The sequence below is a fragment of the Notamacropus eugenii genome, chromosome 1 (genome assembly GCF_028372415.1).
Source record: "Notamacropus eugenii isolate mMacEug1 chromosome 1, mMacEug1.pri_v2, whole genome shotgun sequence".
NCBI lineage: Eukaryota > Metazoa > Chordata > Mammalia > Diprotodontia > Macropodidae > Notamacropus > Notamacropus eugenii.
The window spans coordinates 318,192,282-318,219,604 of NC_092872.1; the positions used below are offsets into that span (position 1 = coordinate 318,192,282).

At 34.7% G+C, this 27,323-nt stretch overlaps 1 protein-coding gene and 1 pseudogene across 2 annotated transcripts in view; one reads left to right on the top strand and one right to left on the bottom strand.

The window, feature by feature from the left end:
* The window catches only part of MDGA2 (MAM domain containing glycosylphosphatidylinositol anchor 2), a 904,469-nt gene that overhangs the window by 380,649 nt on the left and 496,497 nt on the right, over positions 1-27,323 (bottom strand). The window lies entirely within an intron of this gene.
* On the top strand, positions 17,432-19,374 carry LOC140529378 (lamina-associated polypeptide 2, isoforms beta/gamma pseudogene; annotated as a pseudogene).

A 27,323-nucleotide genomic window follows, 5' to 3' on the forward strand; every position in this document is an offset into this window, starting at 1 on the left:
TTAGAATGGAGCAAATGGAAACTAATGACTTCATGAGAAATCAAGATATTATAAAGCAAATCCAAAAGAATGAATAAAAGAAGACAATGTGAAGTGTCTCATTGGTAAAACAACTGACCTAGAAAAGGGATCCAAGAGGGACAATTTAAAAATTATTGCACGACCTGAAAGCCATGATCAAAAAAGGAGCCTAGATATCATCTTTCAAGAAATTGTCAAGGAAAGAAGCCCTCATATTATATAATCAGAGGGTAAAATAGAAATTGAAAGAATTCACCTACCAACTCTTCAAAGAGATGAGAAAAGGAAAACTAGAATATTGTAGCCAAATTCCAGAGTTCCCAGGTCAAGGAGAAAATATTACAAGTGGTCAAAAACAAACAATTCAAGTATGGTGGAAACACTATCAGGATAAAATAAGATTGAGTTACTTCTACAGTGAGGGATCAAAGAGCTTGGAATACATTCCAGAGGTCAAAGGAGGTAGGATTAAAAACAAGAATCTCCTACTCAACAAAATTGAGTATTTTGCTTCATGGCCTAAAAGGAAATTTCAATGAAATAGTAGACTTCCAAGCAATCTTGTTATAAAGACCAGAGCTGAATAGAAAATTTGGATTTCAAGTATAAGAATTAAGGGAAACATGAAAAAGTAAACAGGAAAGAGAAGCCATAAATGACTCATTAAATTTGAACTAGTTACATTCCTACATGGAAAGATGATATTTGTAAGTCATGAGACCATTCTCAGTATTAGGTTAGTTAGAGGGAATATACACACACACACACACATGTATACACACACACACATATATATATACACATGTGTGCGTGTGCATGTATGTATATATACATACAAATACACATATATGCATATACACATACATATGTGTATGTACATGTGTACACGCATGCATATGCGCATATATTAACATATATGCATATACATACACATGCATATATGTGTAGTTAGATGTATATTATGTATGTGTAAATATATGTTTATATGTGTGTATATTTGTGCTTGAATATATATATACATATATATATATACATACATATGTAAATACAGAAACAAACAGAGACAGAGGGTACAGGGTGAGCTGATTATGAAGGAATGATAAGTGAAAAATAAAATTAAAGGTTGAGAGAAATGTACTGGGAGAAAGAAAAAGGGAGAGGTAGAATGTAGTAAATCAGTTCACATAAAAGAGGCAAGGAAAAGCTTTTACAATGGTGGAGAAGAGGGAGAAGCTGAGAGGGAATAAGTGAGCCTTACTTTCATCAGATTTAACTTCCCAGTGGGAATGACATATACATTCAATTGGGTTTGGAAGTCTGTCTTACCCTAGACGAAAGCAGGGAGGAAGGGGTTAAACGAGGGGGAGTAATAAAAGTTCAGCGGATTGGCAAAAAGAGTAATCAAAAGCCAAACTTTTGTGAAGGGATAGGTCAAAGGAGAGAATAGAATAAATCGAGGATGGGACGTGATAGAGCGAAGTATAGTTAGTCTTTCACAATATGACTTTTATGGAAGTGTTTTATATGATTACACGTGTATAACCTAGGTTGAATTGCTTGCTTTTTCAATGAGGGTGGGTGTGGAGGGAGGACATGAGAGAATGTGGAACTCAAAGCTTTAAAACGAATGTTAAAAATTGCTTTTACATGTAACTGGAAAATATGATACATAGGCAGTGGGGTATAGAAATCTATCTTGCCCTACAGGAAAACAGAAGTGAAGAGGAATATGGAAGTTGGAGGGAGAAAGATGATAGAAGGGAAGGAAGACTGGAGGAAGGGGTAATCAGAATACATTCAGTTTTGAGTTGAGGAGAGGAGAGAGGTAGAGTGAAAATTTGAAATTCAAAGTTAATGTCGAAAACTAAAACTAAATAAATTTAATTAAACTGCAAAAAAAAGTGGCTTATAATAAAAAAGTCAATTTCTTTTTTAAAAAATGAAGAATACCATAAATAGCTGCAGGAATATTCAGTGTTTATGGCTAGACCGTGTCAAAGTAATAAAAATGACAAGACTACCAAAATTAACTGACACTTTGCTATATTAGTCAAATAACCTAAGGGATACTTTAGAGAGCTTCATAAAATAATAAAAAAATTTATTTGAAAAAACAAAAGATCTACAATATCAGGGGAAATAGTGAGAAGATGGATGAAGGAGGAATAGCACTTCCAGTTCTCAAACTATATCATAAAGCAGTCATCAGAACCATCTGTTATACTCAAATAAAGCAATAGATCTTTGGAACAGACTAGATAAGGGAAATTCAGAAACAATAGAATTCAACAAACTACCATTTGATAAAGTGGAAAATATAAATTACCTAGGGAAAACCTCCCTATTTGATAAAAACTGAAGAAAAACTAGAAAGCAACCTGACAGAAATTAGAATTACACCACAAACCACAATGCGTTCAAAGTGTATATGTAACCTTATTATTATAGAACATTACAGAAAAAATTAAAATAAAAACAAGTCACATGCATATTACTGAAAACAGAAGGCATAGTCTTATGATGAAGAATAATGTAGTCAACAAAACTGAGTTTAATCTTACAGGGAGAAAAAATGGACTCAGTGAAAGAGAAATTCCAAGCTTTCATTTTTTTCATCCAGTGTTTTTTAAATTAATCTATTCTTCCCACTATCTCACTCCTTCATTGAGCAAAACAAAAGAAAAACTGAATTCCTCAATACATACCTACAAGAGCAAAGGAAGGAGAAAAGAAAGGAAAAGAGTACAAACTTCAGGCAAATTCAAAATGAATGTTCATAATTAAGAATTTACCCATAAAACAGAAGGAAATAGCAGATTATAAAGAGTATAAAATATGCTGTTTATAAGCTATACATCTAAAACATAAGAAATAGCTAAGTGGCACAATAGATACAGTGATGCACTTTAAAACAGGAAGACTTGAGTTAATATGTGGCCACAGAAACTTATTAACTGTGTGATCTACGGCAAGTGATTTAACCACTATTTGCTTTTCTTTCTTCATCTGTTAAAGTGAGTATAATAGTAGACCCTTTCTCCCAGTATTGTCATGAAGATAAAATGAGATAACAGTTATAAAGTGCTTTGCAAACCTTAAAGTGCTATATTTGCTATCATCATTATCATTGTTATCAATTCTTCAATGTCACTGACCCCTCATCCGGTATCCAAACAAGAGTCAAGTTCTATTATTTCTACCTTTATAACATCTCTCACATATACCCCACTTCTCACCTCTGACACTGAAACCACTCTAGTGCAGGCCCTTATCACATTAATGCCTGGATTATTGCCACATGTTGCTAGTTGGTCTCTCTGCCTCAAATATCTTGAGTTCAATACTTACTTCAACCAAATGTCAAATTGGTTTTCCAAAAATGATGTTTAACCATATCACTCCCATGTTCAATAAACTCTAGTGACTCGCTGTTATGTCCGTGATGAAATAGAAAAGTCTCTTCCTAGCTTTTAAAGCCATAATCTGGTTATTTCTGTTCCTTTTAGTCTTCTTACACCTTCATCATCTCCATGAATTTTTTAATCCAGTGACACCCTCCACCTTGTTGTTCCTCACACCTGCCATTCCATCACATAACTCCAAGCATCTTTATTGGATTCCCCCTAACTCCCATACAAGCAACGCTCTCCTTCCTTATCTCCACCTCCTAGCTTCCCAGGATTCCTTCACGGTTTATAAAAAGTCTCACCCTCAGTAAGAAGACTTTCAGAAGCTGCATTACTTTTTGTTTATCAAATATTCATTCATTTCTTTCCCTCTGTCCACCTAGTGTATCACACCTGAGACTTTTTTTCTCCTTTTCTCTTAAATATCAGCCTTAATCACAAATCATTCTGGCTATCATTGGTTGGCTAATAATAAGGCCCTGTCCAATCCCTACTTGTGCATTGATTGGCTCAGAATGAGTGTAAATAAGGATTCTTTCTGTTTTGACTAAAAGTCCTGAAGTCTTCCCCTCCCAGATTAATTTTTTAAGAGGCCATTCTTTGCTTCATATCTTATTAAGCCTTCTCTTTCTCTCTTTCTTTTCCTCTGTCTCTTTCTTTTCTTGCCTTTCTTCCTTCTCCACACAAAGTATCACACCCTTACCTGCCAGTGCTCTGCCCAAAGGGAATGTAAATTTTAATTGCTGAAACATTCCTTGTTTTTTTTTTTTTTTCCCTAAAGAAGAACCTTAACCCCAAATCACTCTGGTCCCAGACCAAGTTCTACTTGGTAACTGTTTGGGCACTGATTGTCTCAGAATGAATGTAAATGATTACTGTTTCTCTTTTAGCCAGAAACCCCAAGAGCCTTCCCCTCCCAGATAATTTTTTTTAAAGAGGTAATTCTTTGCCTTCTTTTTATTAAGCCTTAATCACTGAATGGGCACTGCCACAGGCAAACTGAGATGTATTAAAGACCTTACCTTGGAAAGGCCAAGGTCCCCCACTGTAACCTGGGCTTTCTCAAGTTATCATGATCCTTATCTGACTCCAGATGGCTAAGGAGGAGAAAATGAGACTGTTGACTTTGCACAGCCCTCCCTCGCTTAAATCCAATTCACTTGTATATCATGGCACCACCTTCCTGATGTCGTGATTCTCCTTTTTGAGAAGGAAGGACAAACAGCAGCAATTTTGGGGATGTATAAACTGAGGCAAATATGTGACACAACCTTGAATTTGAAGTCAGGAAGACTTGAGTTTAATATCAGACATTTTCTAACATTTTGAAAACATGGTTAAGTTATTTAATGACTTCCAGTGTTGCTTCCCACATCTGCAAAAAGGGACTAATAACAGTACCTACTTAAAAGGATTATTATGAGAATGAAGTGAGATAACATTTGTGAAGTACTTTGGAAACCTTGGCATGCTATCTACTAACAAAAATAATTATTGAAAAAGTAAAAAAGGACAGATTCCACTAAATTCTTTCTATGAAATTACTTTGGAGCTTATACTTAGAGATCATAAAAAGGAAAAAAAAACTATAGACCAATATCCCTAATGAGTATTTATGGGAAAACTAAATAAAATGTTTAAAAGAAGTTACAGAATCATATAAAAATGATTTTCAGATTTAGGTGTTGAATTTATTGATGTTTTAATCTATTGTGAACTTAAGATATGTAACAAGCATTTTCCTAGCACAGTAGAATAGAAAAAAAATAAAGGATGATCGCACCTAAAACTGCAAATGTTACGTAACTTTCTTTTTTTCTTCTCTCTTTCCCTGTCCTAGAAATAGCTATCATTACACAAAAATATGTACATCTATACACCAAAATAGTTCTATACATGATTTTATTTGTCAGTTCTTTCTTGAGATGCAGGTAATGTCTTCCTTTATAGGTCCTTGGTAGTTAATTTGGGTATTTACAATACTCTAATTGACTTAATCACTCAACGTTTCCCTTAAAAGAATATTGCTGGTACAGTATGCAATGTTTTCTTGATTTTGCTCATTTCACTCTTCATTATTTCATGCAAGTCTATCCATCTTTTTCTAAGATCATCAAGTTCATAATTTCTTATAGCATAGTAATATCCCATCACAATCGTATACTACAACTTGTTCAGCTGATTCCCTGATGGACAGGCATTCCCATAATTTCTAGTTCTTTGCCACCACAAAGAGAGCTGCTATAAATATTTTAGAATATGTAGGTTCTTTTCCTTTTCCCCTAATCATCCTTGGTATTGCTGGGTCAAAAGATATGTATAGGGAACTTGACAACTCTTTGGTCATAATGCCAGATTCCTCTCCAAAATGATTGAATCAGTTGACAATTCTACCAACAGCAAATTAGAGTGCCAATTTTTCCATTCCCCTCCAACAGTTCTAGTCAATCTGGTATGTGTGTACTGATGTCTCAAGCTTGTTTTAATTTTCATGTCTATAATTAATAATGATTTAGAGCATTTTTTCATATGACCATAAGTTATTTTGATTTCTTCACCACAAAATGACTTTCATATTCTTTGATCATTTATCAATTATTTGTGTTCTTACAGATTTAACAAAGTTCTTTATGTATTTGACATATGAGACCTATATCTGAAAAACAAAATTCCTCCAATTTCTGCTTTCCTTCTGATATTTGCTACATTGGTTTTATTTATTCAAAACTTTTTTTTTTATTTAAAGCAATTTAAATTATCCATTTTACATCTCACCAAGCTTTCTGTCAGTTGCTCATTCAAATGTTGTTCACTATTCATAAGTCCGATAAATAATACGTTGAATGCTCTTCAAATTCCCTTATAATATCTCTATTTATATCTACATCATGTATCTACATCATGTATCTTGGTAAATGGTGTATGATATAACTCAAGACAATATAAAATACCATGGAACACACGTGACAAAACAAACCCAGGAACTACATAAACAAAATTATTAAAAAATGTTACACAAGTTAAAATCAGATTTAAACAATTGGAGAAATATTAATTCTTCATGTGTAGGCAGTACCAACATAATAAAAATGACAATTTTACATAAGATAATTTATATATTCAATGCCATTCAAATTAAATTACCAAAAAATTACTGAGTTGAGAAAAATAGCAAAATTCATTTGAAGAAACAAAAAGTCAACTATATCAAAGGAACTAGAGTAAAACAACCTAAAGGAAGGAGGTTTAGCATTACTAGATCTTAGATTATATTATAAGACAGTAATTATCAAAACTATATGGTATTGGCTAAGAAACAGAAAGGAACAGAGGAGGCTTACAAAATACAGGAGGAAAGGGCTATAATAATCTTGTGTTTGAGAAATGTAAAGACTTAGGTTTGGGGAAAAAGAATTTATTATTCATTAATTAAAAAGCTGGGAAAGCTGCAAAGCACTCTGGCAGAAACTGGGCATAGGCCTATATCATATGTGGAGTATTTAAGCAGCAGAATGACATCCATTTATTTATTTTAACTTTCAATTTAAAACTTTGAGTTCCAAGTTCTCTTTTTGCCCACTCTGTCTGTCATAAATACACCATACAATATGATATCAAAGTCATGAAAAACATATTTCCATATCAGTCATATTGGAAAAGGGCAAGAAAAAATAAAGCAAAAAAAGATATGTGGTAGAGTTCATCAGTTCTCTCTCTGTAGTTGAATAGAATTTTTTTTTCATCATGAGTCTTTTGGAATTGTCTTGAATCATTGTATTCGCCAAAGTAGCAAAGATTTTCACACATGCTCACAATAGTGTTGTTACTGGGTACATTGTTCTCCTGGTTCTACTCACTTCTCTTTGCATCAGTTCATACAGGTCTTCCAAGGTCCCAGGTTCTCCCAAAATATCCTTATCATTTCTTATAGCACTATAGTATTCCCTCATAATCATGTACCACAACTTCTTCAGTTATTCCTTAATTGATGGGTATCCCCTCACTTTCCAAATCCCTGCAACTCCCCCAAAAAACTGCTGTAAGTATACCTTTCCCTTAGATCTCTTTGGGATACAGATCACAACTGTACCAACAGTACATTAGCATATCTTTCTTCCACAGCCCCTCCAGAATTTGTCCTTTTCCTTTTCTGTCAGATTAGCCAATCTGAAAAGTGTGAGATGGTATCTCAGAATTTTTTTTTTTTACCATTTCTCTAACCATTAACGATTTAGAACACTTTTTCATATAACTTTCAATAGCTTTGATTTCTTCTGAAATCTGTCCATATCCTTTAACCATCTATCAGTTGGGAATTACTCTTATTTTATAAGTTTGCCATTTGAGATGTGAGGCCATTACCACAGAATCTTTCTGCAAAATTTCCCCACCTAACCCTATTTTCTGTTTTTCTTCTAATTTTGCCTGCATTAGCTTTGCTCGTGGAAAATCTTTTTAATTTCACATAATCAAAGTTATCCACTTCACTTCTTTGTCTCTTATTTGCTCCCAAACTTTTCCCTTATCCATAGATTTGACAGGTACAATTCTTCCACGCACCCCTAATTTGTTTGTGATATCAATCTTCATGTCTAAATCACGTACTCATTTTGACCTTATTTCAGTGTATACCATGTGAGATGTTGGTCTACACCTAAATTCTGCTAAATTGTTTTACAGTTCCCAAGCAATTTTTGCCACACAGTGAGTTCTTGCCTCAAAGCAAGAGTAAAATAAATAAATAAATCTTGGAGTTTATCAGATACTAGATTACTATGACCATTTACTAATGTAATGGGAAGCCAATCTATTTTCACTGATCCACCACTCTAATTCTTAGGACGTACCAGATTGTTTTGATGACTACTGCTTTGTACAATAGCTTAAACTCTGGTGGTTCTAAGTGACATCATTGTTGGCTTATAGAATCCCAGGGACCAAACTAAAACTAATTGAAACAATAACTTTTGGGAAGCTGTTGAACACAAAATAAATTCACCTAAATCTTCAACATTTCTGAATATTATTTTAAAAAGTTCTCAGAAAGAAGTTTTGGAAAGGGAGATTCCGTTTGAAATAAGGACAAAATGTATAAAGTCCTTGGGAATCCATGTACGAAAACAGAGACAGGAATTATATAATGTCAACTACAAAACACTACCTGGAGATGATGGAGAAGAATAATTAGAAAAATACTCATTGCTCATGGATAGGTAAGTTAATAATATTTATATGACAATACCATTCAAACTAATTTACTTTTTCATTGTCATTCCATGAAACTAAAAGATTGCTTTATGAATTCAAAAATTAATAAACATTTTCATATTGAGGAGCAAAAAGTTAAGAATCTTTGAAGAAATAATAAAAGAAAGTTGTGTCTAACAGTTCTCATACTATACTGCAAAACAGGAATTATTGAAATGATTTTCTACTGTTTAAGAAATAGAGAAGTCAATGGGTAGAATAGATTAGGGACACAGCAAACAGAATCAAATTAATACAGTAGGGTAATGTTACATAAACTGAAAAATCCCAAGTCAAACTTCTAGGAAAACTGGAGAGCAGTCTGACAGAAATTAGTTTGAGATCCACAATTCATAATTCTCTAACAAGATAAGTTCTAAATCAACACATGATTTATCTTATCTGTCACAATCTTCTTAATGAATTATTTAATCCATTCAGATTTAAAGTTATAAGAGCTGAGTTTATTTTTCTTCACATATTTCTATTATTCAGTAATTTTTTGAAAGTTAGGGTTTTTCTCCTCTTCCCCTGTAAATACAGAACTATGTTTCTTCAGTTATTTTAATTTAATCTGTTAAAGGTGACATTATTCCCACGAGTTGAATTCCTTTCATCCCCCAGTTTTTTCATTTCCCTTCGAGATTTATTTATTGGTTGCTTTTCATGCTAATTTTTATGATGTCATTTAATTCTTCCTCCTCCATTTTTTCTCTCAGTTAAAGATTCAAGTAGAACTCCATTTCCTATTTTTTCCTTAAATTGATTTTGCACATTAGTTGTTGTTTTTTCATTTCACTATTTGTGCCTTTTTCTAGAAAGAATTCTTTTCCTTCTCTTCATTATTCAAATTGCTTTTTTGCCTCTTCTATGCTTATTCTGCGTTTCATGGAACTTAAACTTTTTGATTTTTGTATATTGTTTTTATTAATATTATTATAAATATAAACATATAAGTACATATTTATTTAGCCTTTATTTTTGTCTTCCTCTTGGAATTAAAACTTTTGAGGTACATATTTTAACTTCTCCTTTCTAAACAATTTCTGCTATACCTTGTAAAGATTGTCCCTTGATCCCCACTTTTACAGTGTTTCTCACTTTTCTAAACATGCTAATTTATGCAGATGATAGGGAGCATGTTGTCTAATTATATGTTTCTTCCTGCATCCTTGATTATGGAATATGTTATTGATTTTTGTCCTTCTCTTGGTCAGTTGTGTTTCGTGTTTGGCTCAAAATTTTTTGCTGAGCCCCTTCTCTCCCAGTTTTCTGGGGGACAGGTCCCCAATAGCTCAGATTCCTTTACTCCTGAGGCAGAATGAAGAGTCTTTCTAAGCATAAAATCTCTGCAGATTAAAGTTCCCCATCTCCATTTATATACTCTTTCTTCATCCATAGGAGAATTCATAAGTGGTACACCTTCCCACAATTGAAATATATTTGTTTATTTTATCATTATTCTTCCTTTTGATCAATCTTTCTCTTTGCTTCCTGGCCCACTGTCTTACAGACTTTCTGCCTTGAAAGACTATGGGAGTTATTTTCCATTCATTTGTTAGACTTGATTTGATACAGTATATCACATGGTCACCTTTTCTACCCTTCCTACTTTTTATCACCTCTCCCATCTTATAATTTTGTCCTACAAAAAAATAACAAAAAAACCTTATTCATCTGAAAGCAATGTGTTGTGAGATTTAGTTAGTGATGTTTCAGGATTTTTTTCTCTACTATCATCTCTATTTGATTTCTATTTTCACTCTTTTCTCCATATGTACAACTAGAAAGAAATCTTAATAATTTCTCTTTTTTTATTTGGTCATTGTTTTTATTGCTGCATTGTCATCGCCATCATTCTTGGTTCCCATATTCATACACTTTCTTATATTTCTTATCTTTGGTGTTTGAGAAACAAATAATTTCCCTGCATCTTCTTTTCATTGTAAATGTATTTTAAATGCCTTTATTATTGAAAGACCATGTGTTTCACGTATAATTAAATTCACATTTTTTAGTTAAGTCAACTTGGACTTCATTTTGAGCTTCATTGCTATTTGAACCACATTTTTCCATTCCCTCCTGTGTTTTTTGATTGGTACAATATAGTCTTAGGTCATTCAAATTTATTTTCATTTGCATTTAAATGTCATTCACCTGGTTTCTCATGGAATTTGTTGTTGATCAAATTTAGCCCCTATATAACTTGGAGTTTGCAGTTTCAATTTTCCCCCCTCCATACACTCTCTGAATTCTTTCAATTTGAACTTTGTTTTCTTTGTTCTAGGAAGTCCTGAGAAGTTTTCTTGTACAATTATGACATCATAGAGGCATAGCACCCCCATGATCTGGAAAAATTCTTATAAAATTTTCTAGCTCTCTCTGTGTTCCAGAGAAGTGTGATTTTTTTTCTTTTTTCTTTTATGGAGTGTCTACAGTACCTTATTGCAAAATTGGGCCAAGTATTTCATCATAGGTTCTGAGTCATTTCCTGATCCTTGTGTGTTGTTTGTAGATTTTGGAAAACTCACAAAAAATGCCATCTAATTTCTTATGCTGATCCACAATGTATCAAAACCATAATGGGGAAAGTTACAATGTGGAAGGGTAATTATACTAATTATTGTATGATCATATTTATGTTTTTCTGAAAATGTTTTTCTCTGGATATCCTGTCTTTGAGATCAATATGTTTTGCTCACATGGCTAGCATTTTTTTCTTTAATGCTATTGCTTTTTTTATATTGTCCTTTTTTATAGATTGGGTGTGAGATATAATATCAGAAATGCACTAATTTGCATGTCTCGAATTTGTTAGTGTTCATGGAACAGTATCAAATATAGCTATTAAAAGGTTAGATTTTTCCTTAGAAAATTACCTGTTCATACCCTATGGCCTATTTTTACTAGATAAATAACGATTGATCTTATGTATTTGAAATAGTTCTTTATACATCTTTAAAATGAGAACTTAATCAGAGGTACTTGCTTCAATTTTTTTTTTTACTTTATTAATACTTTCTTACTGATTTTAGTTGAACTTGTTTTGTCTGTGAAAAAATTTTGTTTCATGTAAAATAAATGCCGATTTTTCTTCTTTTATCCAATGTATTTTTTGTTTGCTCATGAATTATTCCCTAGTCATAGATCTTCCTTGAGAAGGCAAACAATTTGATATTGATTATACATGTGAGGTCATGCAGAATATTTCCATATTAGCCATGTTGCAAAATAAAGCACAGACAAAAAAAAAGAAAAATTAAGTAAAGTATGTTTCAATCTATATTCAGAATTCATTAGTTTTCTTTCAGGAGGTGTGTAGCATTTTTCTTCATGGGTCCTTTGGATTTTCGTTTGATCAGATTAGTTAAGTGGATCATTCTTACAACATTACTGTTACTGTGTTCTCCTAGTTCTGCTCCCTTCACTTTGTATGACTTTACATGTCTTCCCAAGTTTTTCAGAAGGCGTTCTGTTTGTCATTTTTTATACTATATTAATATTCCATCAAAATCATATGCCACAACGTGATCAGTCATTCCACAATTGATGGGCATTCTCTAACTTTTCAATTCTTTGACCTCACAACAAGAGCTGCTAAAAATATTTTTGTATAAATAGGTCTTTTTCCCTTTTCTTTGATCTCTTTGGGATGGATATAGACCTAGTAGTGGTATTGCTGATCAAAGGGTATGCAAAGTTTTATAGCCCTTTGAGCATATTCCAAATTGTTATCCAGAATGGTCAGGCTTGTTTGCAGCACCACAATGTGTGTCCCAATTTTTTGTCTTCCCCTTCAGAATTTATTATTTTCCTTTTCTGTCATGTTAGCCAATCTAATAGGAAGGAGGTGGTATTTTAGAATTGATTTAATTTCCATTTCTCAATTAAGTAGTGATTTAGAGGACTTTTCATGACACTACTGATATCCTTGACTTTTTTTTCTGAAAACTGAACTCAAAACTCAAAAATGCTCAAAACCTTTGACCATTTATCAACTGAGTGATGACTCTTTTTTCAAAAGTTTGATTCCAAGTTGTTGTGTATGAATGTAATGAATACTATTATACTATAAGAAATGATGAATAAGCAGACTTCAGAAAATCCTGGAAAGGTATATATGAACTGACACTGAGTGAAGTGAGCAGAACCAGGAGAACATTGTACACATTAACAGCCACAGTGCGGGATGACTGACATTGATAGTGTGAGAAATGAGCCCAACAAGTCTCCAAATGTGAAAAATATGCTCACCTTAAACAAAGGACAATATTAGTTGTGAAACCAGGAAATCTTTTATTAATTTCTGTGTTCATTTCCCCGTCCCCACAAATGAATGGTTAGCTCCCAAGGAAGGCTACAGGGAGACTACAATTTGTTCAGACCAATGCAAGCCCTTTATACTGTTTCAAGTTTAAGCTTCTGCCATTTCATCTATTGGCTAGAAACGTACTAAACACTTCACTTCATGTTCCCTACTCTCATAGGTTTCCCTGAAACAGCTCATCAAGCCTGCGTACAACTTTCTGACCTTTTACCAAATCATGCTAGGTCACAACTCTGCTATCAGTTAAAGCTGGGAGGAGTTTTAACCCTGTGAAAACAGAATTCCTTCTTTGTTTCCCACAAACCCCCCCTTTTATCAAAAACTTTGCTTCCACTCCTAAATCCAATTAATACCTCCTAACTTTCTTTCCCATATGAATTATTCCCCTACTCTATCTCCCCTTTAAGTAAATATGGAAAGGGATAAAAACTGATCCAAGTGTTGACAAATTACAAGGGGCAGTCCCCTCGTTATAAGTACCGATATAGAGACTCAAAAGAAAAACGTAAATCAGTGAATTGGCCTTTTAGATATTCCATCTCATACAGTAGTCTGGGGAGGAACATCATCTGATGCAGTTTTCTGGTCTGTGTTCCATTCAAGCAGTCTTCAGTGCAGTATCTCATCATCTTCTTCCCTTTATCTTCTTGTAGAATCTTCTTTCTTCACATCCATTCTCGTACAAAACTGACCTGGATACAACTTTAGATTACCATTCTTAAACCTTATACCCGTATCATTCTCACAAAATCAAAATTGGAACTTTAACCAATTGTCATGTTTAAAAAGTTCACATTAGAACCAAGTTTTTACATTTTTCATTAATTCACTATTCACCTCCCCACCCCCAGGAGGATGAGATTTCACTAAGGAATTAATGACAGACTACAGTACATACACAAATACAATAAATAGTTATTTTTTTAACACATTGCACTTCAAGTCGTCAAACAATTCCAACTTCTGGTCACATTATACTTCTTTTAAGGCATTTTACAAAATAAATCACAAGTCATTCTTCCATTAACACTAACAAATTATAACAAGACTGAGACAAATAACAGAATAATATTCTATTACACAAGCCCTTGACCTGATTGTCTCCATACTATTAATAAGAATTAAAAGAGTCTAACTTATTGTTGTTTGTCTAAAATCCTAAATCTAATAGTTTAATTTTAGACTTACATTTTAACCTCAGATATTACCCTACCAACCTTTTATTTAATATATCTAGTATTATGCTTATAAAACTTTTGATTATAGGAATTTACCACTAAGAGTAGGGACATACTAGGGAAACAACATTTCCCTAACTTCATATCAATTCCAGGAAGGAGTAGATTGTCAACTGGCATTTTAGTCAGGCTTAAAGCTTTCAAGATGTCAGTGGGGAAATTGAGTCACGAGAATCCTAACTGAGCTCAGGCATAAAAGTTGTTCTCTTAACCTTCCCATGAGATATCACTTTTTGGAGTTTATATATTCACAAGTTTGCTGGCATCATGGATCAGTGACTCAGACAGCCTTTCTTAATATTCACACCAGGAGTTAGACTCAGAACAGTCAGTAAATAATCTCATAAAATCTTAAAATAGCAAGCTTCAATAATCAGTATCAGATATGACGATAATTTCACATTGGCTCAGGAACATCTTTAAAGTAAGTCTTAAGTAGCTTGCATGCCTTTCTTACTTGTTTTAGTTCCTGATTAAATAACAATCGTAAAATCAAATTTACCACTAAATCATGTTATTACTCTAATAGATTTACATGTTTCCTAGGTCTCTCTATCCCTTTCTAACCATTTTCAGTCTAAAGAAATGAGTTACACATGTAATAAATTCAAACACTAACTTAAACGTATATTCATGAAATAAATTAAAATCATAACAGCAACATTTAGCTTTTCCATCCATGTGAAATGTTACCAGAGGTTATCTGCCTCTAGGAAACTATACTGAAATTCTTTTCCCCAAATTGAAGTTGTCTCTGATTTAGTCTCAGTAATTAATTCAGTCAATTGTATCAATACTCAATCACTCTCACACCATTTTGAAACCTGCAAGGACCATATTCCAATGGGGTATGGGCCCAAGTCAGGACCCTTGTCCCTTACCCCAGAAGAGTTTTAGTCCCATTTGTCTAAAGGGCCCTGGAAAAACTCACCTTGAAAGCTCCTTGGATTTCTCCACTTGATCTGGCTCTCTTGAGGTAAATAAACTTTTCTGTATTGTTATGGCCAAATCTCGCTTCTGCTTCCCACCCGTAATTCCATAATCCAGTTCTCAAGACTACTGGCTACTCTCATCAAGACCATCCCTTGAACTCCTAGACCACCAGGCCACCCTTGGACTCCTCTCTCAGTCCCTCTGTAAATGAGATCCATCTTGTCTCCAAGAAAGTGCTCAGACTATCTAGCCCACTTATATTAACATTATAAAGGCTTAAGGTTTAATCTGGCCACTGGCATTAGCAGTACACATGCTCAGATTCCTTAAGAGTCTATCTCATATTGAGAAACTTTAGTAAACTTTGATTTTCTTTGGTTGGAAGAAGACTTGATTTAAATTCATTGGAGCTGGAACCAGTGTGTCGCTATTTTGGAGTACCAAGCACCTCTAACCTCAACAATTCCATACAGATACACTTTTATTAAAGTTAACTTTAAATTCCAGTTGTGTTCTATGGAACAATAACTCAACATCATATTTATGCTTTTGTTTCCTTTCCTTTATCTAATTATTCTCATAACAGTTAGAATGTCTTATTCCCGGGATTTTAGCTTTCATGAGACTATACAAGAGTACCAATTTACCCAATTATTTGATTATAAACAGCAAGATTCCATGACTTGCATTGTGCTCACATCTTACACTACCTGCTTTGATTACAGAAACATGCCATAAAAATGAAAAGCAAGGATCTAATTAGATATAATCTCCTCCTTATAGCCAGACTCAGGAATAGTTAGGTGGGAATACATTACTTTTCAGAGGAACACAATGGGGAAACTTAGCCAGAAGGATTCCATCCAGATAGAGGTCAGGATTATCCCTTGAGGTAAACCTTTACCTGTAACAGTCACATTCTTTTCGGAGTAGCAGAACACAATTTGTTATGATCTTAAAGACTTTTACATCAGATGGCAAGTTTCACTAATCAAAAATTTTACCAGGATTTACATCTTAAATGTTAAGTTTGTCCTAAAAGCCAATCATTAGAGGTCCTTTGCAAATAATCAATTCCTTGTTTAGAAAGTCCATATATGAAAGTTTACCAATTTGATGCACTTCAGTTTTATTAGATACACTTTACATAGAGACTACAATTTTAAGAAAGCAAGTTTACCCAAGTCTGAGGAGCTACTTTCTAGCCTCCTGCCACTTGGGGGATGCTTCCTGGTTTTTCTAGCCTTAATTTCCCAGGGTAGGGCCCATGGGGCGGTTCTTTTTCATACACAGTAATCAAATAACAATTATAGGTTTTAGCATTAACACAGTAACCCCAAATAACTTAGTTAGCTGTCTTACAACTTGACCTACATAGGAGGTAGTCTATATTAAAATAAGGTCTCCAGCAGTTACCTAGGTCACTTGATCCTGACAAAAGAGACATCAATTTCCATATCAATCAACAATAGGAAAAAGTCAACATCTTCCCAGAGGTATCTGGGCAGCTCTGAGTTCAGATTATATCTTAAGAAGTCACTCAGTAATAATGACCAAACTTTGAAAGGAATGTGGCTTGGTGAATGAAGAGATCACTAGGAGGTTGTTTGTCTTAAAATATCACAGCATTTCATGAAGTCACAAAATTCCTTATTTCCCTTATCTTGTCCCTTATATTTCAAACCCCATAAAACCATTATATATCCACATAATTTTGTAGGCCAGCTACTGGCTGTTTATTATTTAACTTTTACCCTGGTATTCCAACTTGGCTAATGTTGGAACCCAAAGGAAAAAAATCTTAATCTCCCACTGAAAGCCTACAGTTCTCTCCCTGTATTCTCTTTCTCTAATTTCAGACCTTAGAAATTTTTCACCACAAAATATGAAACACTTCACAAGCACACAGGGACGAGACATTTAGCAAAGCACATCAATTTCATATATGAGTTCAGTCTGGTCAAAAACTCAGAGTTGTAATTTACTCTGGCTGATTTCCCTTTCCAGACAATTTCAAAAGGATCCTTCCCAGTATTCAGATTCTCCCTCTTCCCCTCCCCCTCCCTGCTCTCTTTCCTCCAAAGGTCCTTACATCAGACTGGTCTCTGGAGCAGACAGGGAAGGAATATAGCAGCATTCCTTCAAAGAGCTTCCAAGAAATACTCAAACAATTCTTTATCTCCTTACTGGTACCATTACCTTAAGAGTGCTCACTTCCAACCCTAGGCAAACCTCACTTATCAACCTAGAATCCCAAGATGGACAAAGCAGTATTAAACCACCGACATTTTCCTGCAGTTGCTCAGGTCCTTGACTTACACTGTCTCTGGCCGATTAACCTATCACCTTACCTGTGTTCCTGGGTTCGCAATGGTTCCAAACAGTCCCAGGGAAGTTAGCAGTCTGAAGAGGGGAAATTGACTATGATTGTGTTGAAAACCAACATGCTGTCATAGTGAAATTTCCCTTCTCTGATGCTACAGATCCCAGCTGAGCCCCTAATTGTGAGAAATGAGCACAACAAGGCCACAGCTATGAGAAATGTGCTCACCTTAAAAAAAGAACAATACTTGTGAAATTAGGAAATCTTTTATTAATTTTTATGTTCATTCCCCCACTGAATGCTTGGGTAGCTCCCAAGGAAAGCTACAGCAAGACTACAATTTGTTCACACCAATGCAAACCCTTAATAATGTTTCCAGTTTGAACTTCCCACCACACTATCTATCAGCTAGAGAACTCCTGAACACTTCACTTCATGTTTTCTTCTCTAATAGGCGTACCCTCAAACAGCTCATCAAACCTGAACGTGTTTCTGATCTTTTACCTAACCATACTAGGTCACAACTCTGCTATCACTTAAAGGCAAGAGGAGTTTTAACCCTGTGGAAACAGAATTCCTTCTTTGTTTCCCACAAACGACTTAGACCTTCTCCATCAATGTAAGGGCCTAAAACAATTCCAAAGGACTTATGATCGAAAATGTCATCCACAACCAGAGAAAGAACTATGGAGTCTGAATGCAGAGCAAGACAGACTATTTTGTTTTCTTTTCTTTCTCATGGTTTCTTCCATTCGTTATAATTTGTCCATGTAACATGCCTAATGTGAAAATGCTTTTAATAAAAATGTATCTGCCTCCCCAGCACTGACCTCGGCAGCCAACAGCCAAGTGCTCCCGGACTTCTCCAGTGATGATGAGCACAAGCCCACTAGTGCTGAGCACTACAGGCCACAGGCAAGGAGAAGGCACCCTCAGGTAGGAGGAAAACCACAAAGAAAACTGACAAACCCCAATCAGAGGAGAAAGCTGATCTTGATGTAATTGAACTCACAAATGAAGAACTGTTGTCTCAACTCATGAAATATGGAGTAAATCCTGGCCCTACTGTAGGAACTATCAGGAAGCTAACGTGAGAAAAACTGGTAAAAGTTAGAGAACATGGCCCAGAGTCAAGATTTTTGACACCGTGGCCAATAGTTTTTTCATCAGCATAAAACTCTAGAGAGAATGGAAATGATGACTCAGATACAGTGACAATGAAGAAGAGCTCAAGCTTGAGAACACAGAGTCACTAAAAGACAAGGCAAAGGATCCAGTAATACTCAAGTATAGAATAGTTGAACATAATCAGGTGCAAACTGCAGAACAGTTGCATGTAGATGGTGAAGTAGTTTTAGACAGTCTTCCAATAGCTGAACCTATAATGACTTCAAGCAACAAGACCTTAGTTGTCATAGGGTGACTGGAAATTTCAAGTATGCTGCTTTTATTCTGCCAATAAGTGAATTCCCAGACATACCCAGAAGAACACCAAAGAAACCACTGAGAAGAGCCGAAGTGGGAAAAATAACATTAACCAAAGACAGAATTGAAAGACATATTGTTAAAGAAGTGTTTCCCTTTGAAGCAACTACACCAGCAGGAATTAGTGCTAGTTCTCCCAAACCTATCAAAAGGAGTGCTGGCAGACGATTAGAACTTGGTGATTTCCAGATGGAGGGGACCTTTTCATCAAAATATGACCCTAAATATGCTCGCTTGACTGATGACAAGATGGAAAAGACAAGAAAATGATGCTCCATTCCCATGTGGATAAAGATTTAGCTTTTTGTTATTGTGGTAGTTTTCTTGTTTTTCTTCTATCAAGCTATGGAAACCAACCAAGGAAATCTCTTTTCTAATTTTCTTAATGATTAATCTATTACTTTTCAGGCAAATGCCAGCTGAGTGTTATCTCAGTAGCACACCCAATCAATTTTGTCTCCTATTTTTTTCTTTTTTATTATTTTGTTTGTTTTCAGTGTTCAAAAATCACTTCCATATAACTTAGATTTCCCACCTCCCTCCTCTGCCTTCTCCCCTCCCTCACTGAGACAGCACACAATTTTATATAGATTCCACACATACATTCCTATTAAATACATTTTCACCCTAGACATGTTGCACAGAAGAATTAAACTGAATGGGAGAAATCATACAACAAATCATAATATAATACAAAAGAAAATGATCTGCTACGTTCTGCTATTGAATTCTACAGTTTTTTCTCTGGATGTGGAAGGCATTTTGAATCAAGAGACCATTGGCCTCTTATTTTTAATAAATATAGAAAAAACTCTAGTTGGCTCAAGAACTACTTTTTAAAGACAATGTGATTTCAAATTCTTAAATTTAATATTCATTGACAATGAAAAATAAGAGTACAAATGGATTCCAGTTTAAATGTTTTCGACCTTGAACTAGTAGGATATTACTTTGTGCCATATCAGTAATCTTTTTTTTAGCTCTCTGAAGCTATTTTGTAGGATTTATCTTTTTAATGTAAGCTTCTTAATTCTTTTTTTGAAAAAAATGTATATTGGTTTTGTGTTTTAGGGAAATAAGAAGGGCAAAACATGGTAGAATAATGTGAAGCTAAATGGTTCAAATGCTCTGAATTCATGCAGAAATTTTTTTTTAAATTATGTCTCCTGAACAGAATGTTTAGAGAAGAAATATGAAATATAATCTAATGCATGATAAAGGAAAATTCATTGGAGGTTGTGCTTTCTATAACTGCAGCCACGTATTTGAAGTTTATTTGAAAAGGTACAGCAATAATCATGTACCTTTTCAGTAATGTCACTGTAATTCTGTTATACCCATTTTTATAACAAATTTGTAGTATCATGAATTCCATTATTAAATTCGCCTATGCACTGAATCAGGTTTCACCTGAACGTCATTTTTTTAGTGTAAGATTTTGCATGTTTGAAAACTCTAATACTATAGCACCATAGTTCCAAACGTAATACTTGTTTTCCCCAGAAACTTTTTTTTACATTTTCACCTGAGTCACGTAGCAGATAAGAATTAAAATGAATGAGAGAAACCATAAAACAAAACAAAACAATACAAAATAAAATGATCTGTTTCATTCTGAGATGCAATTCCATCATTTTTTCTCTTGACGTGGAAAGTGTTCTGTCTCAAGGGTCCATTGTGAATTTTTTAGATCCTTGCATTGCTACCAGAAAAAATTCCTCTCACATTGTGGTTGTTGCTGTGTACAAATTTTTGTTTCCTATTGGTTACTTGACTGATTTAGTCGATTCCAGTTTGCTACTAAAATAACATTCAAATGAAGATGTGTGTGTGTATGTGTGTGTGCGCGTGCGCGCAAAGAATCTAGGACATTTATAACACCATGTTTAAATTTCTTCCATCCATTTGACTTAAATTGTTACAGTTAGACTCATTTCATTCTGCCTTATACATAATACAATCTGAATATATGTTTCATAAGTGTCTATTTTTAAAATGTATCGTTGCTTTTTTAGATACTCCATCCATTACTCATGAAATTCTATACTCCCAATGTGAAGTCATTATAATGCTATGTATTCACTCTTTGTAGTTGTCTTATTTGTTAAATTGAAATTTACTCATATATAAGTAGACAGCTGAGATTTTGGTAGAATCAAGTGAAATCTGTAAAAGTGAAATGTTTGTGCCTTTGAATTTGAAATATACAGCTATTGGTCATACAGTATACTTTATACAGGTAAGTTACTTTAAAATACCATGCCCTATAAAGACTGACATTTCCAATAAAAGAATAAACTAAATATATATGTTTAAATGAGCACTAAATTTTGATCTGAACTAGACATATTCTAAGGTGTAGTTTGGAGATAACTTTTAGGCATTTTACTTCTTCTGTAGCCAATACCAAGCACTCTTCAGAGTAAAGGAACTGAAATATCATCTCTTACTTGAGAAAGATTTGCTGATTAGAATGAAATTGCTTCACCCAGTTAAGTACATAGTTTCAAGAGAGGTCATGTCCTACCCTTTCCTACCAGGGCATAACTTGAGTTTTGGTTGTAATTTTAGCTTAACTTTGTTCTTGAGCTTTTCTTATTTAGTTGTTATGCTTTTCTTCCTTTAGAAATTAAGAAGGCACATTTGACGTTTTAAAACCTAAGGAAATCATCATGACTTAGTGTTGTATATAACATATGATCAGTTCTCTCTTAGAAAGACTATGGTGCAGAATAGCACAGATAGGACTTAGTTAAATATCTAGGCAATTTCCAAAACAGAAAATACAAACAAACAAACCCAAACAACCCATGTACTCTGTTTTCTCTTTGTGTATTTTATATCACTGGCATAAATGTGTCCAATTGATAAATTAAAACAATTTCTTTCTGATTAAATTGTAGGAGTAGTAATTAATATAAGACAATCTCATTAATGAAAAATAAATAACCTCTAAAATAATAATAATAATGTATCTGTAGAGCCTATATCAGATTCCATGCCATCTTGGGGAAGGAGGTGGTGGGAGGAAAGAAGGAGGTGGACAAATTTTAAAACTTATGAAATTGAATGTTGAAAACTAAAAATCAATTAATCAATTATTTTAAAAAGTTTCATTCACTTTCTTCTATCTTTGAGAAACGAGTGATACTTTTTTAAAATTTTCTGTTTTCCTTTTCCTTTTGCCTGCATTAATTTTGCTTGTGAAAAAACCTTTTGATTTCATATAATCAAAATTATTTAATCGAAAGTGTCTATTTTACTCCCTAGGATCCTGCCTATCTCTTGTTCAATAATAGCCTCTTCCCTTATCCATAGATCTAACAGGTACATTTTCCCATGTTCCCCAAACTTACATATGATATGTAAATTTATTCCTAAATAATTTAACAATTTCAACCAAATATTGGTATACTATGTGAAATATTGGTTTATATCTAGTTTATGCCAAATTGCTTTCAAGTTTCCCCAGCACATTTTGATGAGATCTTAATCCCAAAAGCTTAGATTTTTGGGTTTATAAAATACTAAATTACTATGGTGATTTACTACTGTATGTTGTTCTCCTAATCTATTCCACCATTCCATTACTCGGTGTTTTGATAATTACCACTTTGTAATAAAGTTTGAAACCTGATAGTGCTAGGCTGTCTTCCTTACCATTTTTTTTTTCTTATTGACTCCTGTGGTGTTTTTGACCTTTGGTTTTCCAAATGCGTTTTGAAATTATTTTGTCTAGATCAGTAGAACAATTCTTTGGTAGTTCAGTTGGTATGGCACAAAATAAGTAAAATAACTTAAGTAAAGTTTTCATTTTAATTATTATTATTTTTTATTTATAATATATTATTATATACTGTAACAATATATTATTATTAATATGATCTTTATTATTTATGGCTTGGTCTACACATTAGCAGTTAATATCTCCCCAATTCTTTACATGTATTCAATTTGTAAAAAGTGTTTTATAATTGTGAGTTCCAGGGTTTATATAGACAGGTTGATTCTCAAGTGTTTTATGTTGTCTGGAAATTCTCTTCCTATCTCTTTCTCCTGGGTTTTGTTGGTAGTACATAGAAGGGCTAATGTGATTATTTTATATCCCCAAATTTTGATAATATTGTTCATTGTTTCAACTACTCTCTTAAATGATTTTTAGAGTTCACTAAATATGTCATATCATTGGCAAAGAGTAGTGGTTCTGTTTGCTCACTGCCTATTTTTATTTCTTCAGTTCTCATTTCTGCTTTTTATTGCTGTAGCTTGTATTTATCATATGATATTCAATAATAGTGGTGATAAGGGGTAACATTATTTCACCCTCATCTTACTGGGAAGGCTTCTAGCTTATCTTCATTACTAATAATGCTTACTCATAGTACTAGTAGTATCAATGTATCATTTTAAGAAATGCTATATTGATTCTTATGCTTTTTATTGTTTTTTGATTATTAATTTTTTATTTTAATTTTCAACATTCATTTCCACAAGATTTTGAGTTTCAAATTTTCTCTCATCTCTCCCTTCACAAGAAGGCATGCATTCTAATTTTCCTTCTACTAGTATGCCCTCCCATTTATCATTCGCCACTCTTATCCCCTTCCCTTTTACTTTCTTGAAGGGCAAGATAGATTTCTATACACGGCCTGTATACCTTATTTTCTCATTGTATGTAAAAACAGTTTTTAACACTTGTTTTGAAAATTTGAGATTCAAATTCTATCCCTTCTTCCTTCACCATCCACCCTCATTGAGAAGGCAAACAATTCAATATAAGTTATTCATGTGTAGTTATGCAAAATACTTCCATAACAGTCATATTGTTAAAGAGTAATTATATTTCCTTCCATCTATCCAATCCTGCACTTATTCCATTTTCCCCTTAGGCCATGTCCCTCCTCAAAAATGTTTTCTTCTGATTAACCCTTACCCCAATCTGCTCTCCTTTCTATCATCCCCACTTCTTATCCCCTTCCCCCTACTTTCATGTAAGATAAGATAGCCAATTGAGTTTGTATGTTCTTTCCTCCTTAAACCAAATCCTCACAGCCTTGGCTGCATTGGCTTCATTTGTACAAAATATTGGGAGAGTACATTAACACCCTACTAGAAGCAAAGACATACTTTGATAAAGAGCTAAAATGTCAAGTAAATGGCTGGGAAAATGAACAAAGGGAGGGATAAAAATCAGACTATAAAGTCTTACTTTTGTGACAAATAAGATCAAAACATACAACCAGCAAGGGACAACACGGGTGGAGTCAAGTTAGCAGAGTGAAAGCAGGGGCCCACTTGTGTTTATCTACAGATTCCCTCACATACCTCTAAAAAGTGAATCTGAACGAATTTTAGAGTGGTAGAATCCACTAAGAGAGAGAGCATGGCAGATATTCAGTCCAGGAGAGTCTGAAAGATAGACAGGGAGTATCTGTGGTACACGAGGCTAGGGGAGTGTGGAATGTGTGGAGGTACCAGTCCAGATGTGGCCATAGTAGAGCAGAAACAGTTCCAGACAGATTGAATCAATGGCAGCAGCTCATATTCCCAAACTTCTCAGCACAGGATGGGAGTCCAGCAGTACTGGGTGAGAGAGAAGTACAGAGTCCATGGCAGCTACAGCAGCTACTACTGGGGTTATCAGCCCACATACTAAATGTCTGAAAGTCACCTACTTGAACTTCTGGGAGTCAAGATGGCAGAATAAACTGTAAATGCTCTCACCCTCCCTGATGGACCTTGAAAAACCCAGAGAATATTGTCCCAAGAAACATCCTGGAATAGTGGAGGAAGGAGAAGGGGTAAACAGTCTTTTAACTCAGGAGGCTATGAAGACTACTGGGAAGGGTCACTCTTGCTGAGGCTGAAGGGACCAGTGCAGGACAAGAAGTATTCCAACAAACCCCACCTGAGGGAATCAGCAGATCCTGAGCACAAATGAGGAGGAACCAGTAAGCTCTAACACCAGGACCCCAGGTGTGCCTTAGCACAGCCAGGGTAATTGGGCAGACACCAGTGAAGATTGGTTAGTGTAGTCCTAGGGGAGGAGGAGGGCCATATCACTTCTCCCCCATGCCTCACCCTGTGACCTTAAGTGCAACCCCTAGGAAAACTCAGACTTCATCTGGCCTTGGCACACTCCAGTCAGCTCAGCACCAGATAAGTTGCAGCACTATATAGGTTCTAGTTGAAAGAGGCAGAGGTCACAGAACACAAAGTCAGTAAGCAAGATCCTAGCTTTGAATACAAGAAACATGGGACAGAGCCCCCTGTGCCCCAGAAGCAAAAACCTACTTTAAAAGTCAAGAAAAAAGCAATCAGAAGAAGAAGCAAATCAGAAAATGAAAGTTCATGGAATCTTATTATGGGAAGAGGAAAGAACAAAATACAACTTCAGAGATGGACAGCATTCTCATTGTACTCACATCTGAAACCTCAAAAATGAATATGAACTGGTCTCAAGCCCAAAGAGCATTCTTGGAAGAGCTCAAGAAAAATTTTAATAGTCAGAGTAAAGAGGTAGAAAAAAAAATTGACCAATAGTTTTAAAAATACATTCAGCTCCTTAAAAAGTAAAATCGAGCAAATAGATAAGGAAATACATACCCTAACTGGAGAAATCAACTTTTATAAAAGAAAGTACAATGGGGGTGAGGGGAGCCAAGACAGCAGAGTAGAAGCAGAGACTTGCTAGAGTTTTTCCCCCAAGCCTTTCAAATACCTGTAAAACATGACTCTAAACAAATTCTGGAGCTGCAGAACCCAAAGAACAATGGTGTGAAGCAAATCCCCAGCCCAAGACAGCCTGGAAGGTTGATGAAAAGCATGTAACATGACCTGCTGGGAGTAGAGCACAGTTCAGCTTTGTTTGTATCAGCACAGACAAGACCTGGGAATACCTCAGGGGAACTGAATCTCTGGCACGTGTGGTGGTTTCCAGACTTCACAGCACCAAAACACTGAGGACAAATTGGAAGATCAGTGGAAAATATCTCTTGGACCTGTGTGAAAGAGTAGGGTATTCTGGCCCCAGCCGCATGACCGTAGAGAGAGTGGAGGAGCCTGTGGCATCCACAGCAACAACAGGAGCAGTGGCAGGGGCTGTTTCTGGAGCTGTAGATTCACAGATTGCAGGGAAGGGGGATTGAGCAGTTGACAGTATACTCTCTCACTCCCAATGGAAGGAGAGAACTACTTTGACAAAGAGTTCACAAGCCAATTAAATGACTGGGGAAATGAACAAAAACCAGCAAAAGAATCAGACAATAAAATCTTACTCTGGTGACAAGGAAGACCAAAAAAACACAAACTGAAGACACAAAGTCAAAGTTCCCACATCCAAAGCATCCAAGAAAAATATGAATTGGTCTCAGACCATGGAAGTGCTCAAAAAGGATTTTGAAAACCAAGTAAGGGAAATAGAGGAAAAATTGGGAAGACAGATTAGAGTGATGCAAGAAAATCGTGAAAACCAACTCAACTGATTGCTAAAGGAGACACAAAAATGCTGAAAGGAATAACACCTTAAAATAGACTAACCCAAATGGCAAGAGAGACCCAAAAATCAAAAAAACGACAGTGCCTTAAAAGGAAGAATTGGTCAGATGGAAAAGGAGGTCCAAAAGCTCACTGAAGGAAACAATTCCTTAAAGACTAGAATGGAAAAGAATCTACTGACATATGAAAAATCAAGAAATTAAGAAACAAAACCAAAGGAATGAAAAAATGGCAGACAAAGTGAAATATCTAATTGGAAAAACAACTGACATGGAAAATAGATCCAAGAGAGACAATATGAAAATTATTGAGCTACCTGAAAGCCATGATAAAAAAAATCTCCTAGACAACATACTTCAAGACATTATCAAGGAAAAGTGCTCTGATCTTATAGAACCAGATGGTAAAACAGATATGGAAAGAATCCACTAATCACCTCCTGAAAGAGATCCCAAAAGGAAAATTCTTGAGAATATTGTAGCCAAATTTCAGTGCTTCCAGGTCAAGGAGAAAGCACAACAAGCAGTCAGAAAGAAAAAAATTCAGTATAGTGGAGACACAATGAGTATTACACAAGATCTAGCATCTTAGTGTAGATTAAAGGATCAGAGGACATGGCATATGATATTCCAAATGTCAAAGGAACTAGGATTCAAACTAAGAATCATATACCCAGCACAACTGAGTATAGTATTTCAGGGGGAAATATGATCCTTCAATAAAGTAGAGGACTTTCAAGAATTCTTGATAAAAACAGCAAAGTTGAATAGAAAATATAACTTTCAATCACCTGAACCACGGAAAGGTCAACAGGAAAGAGAAATCATAAGGGACTTACTAAAGAT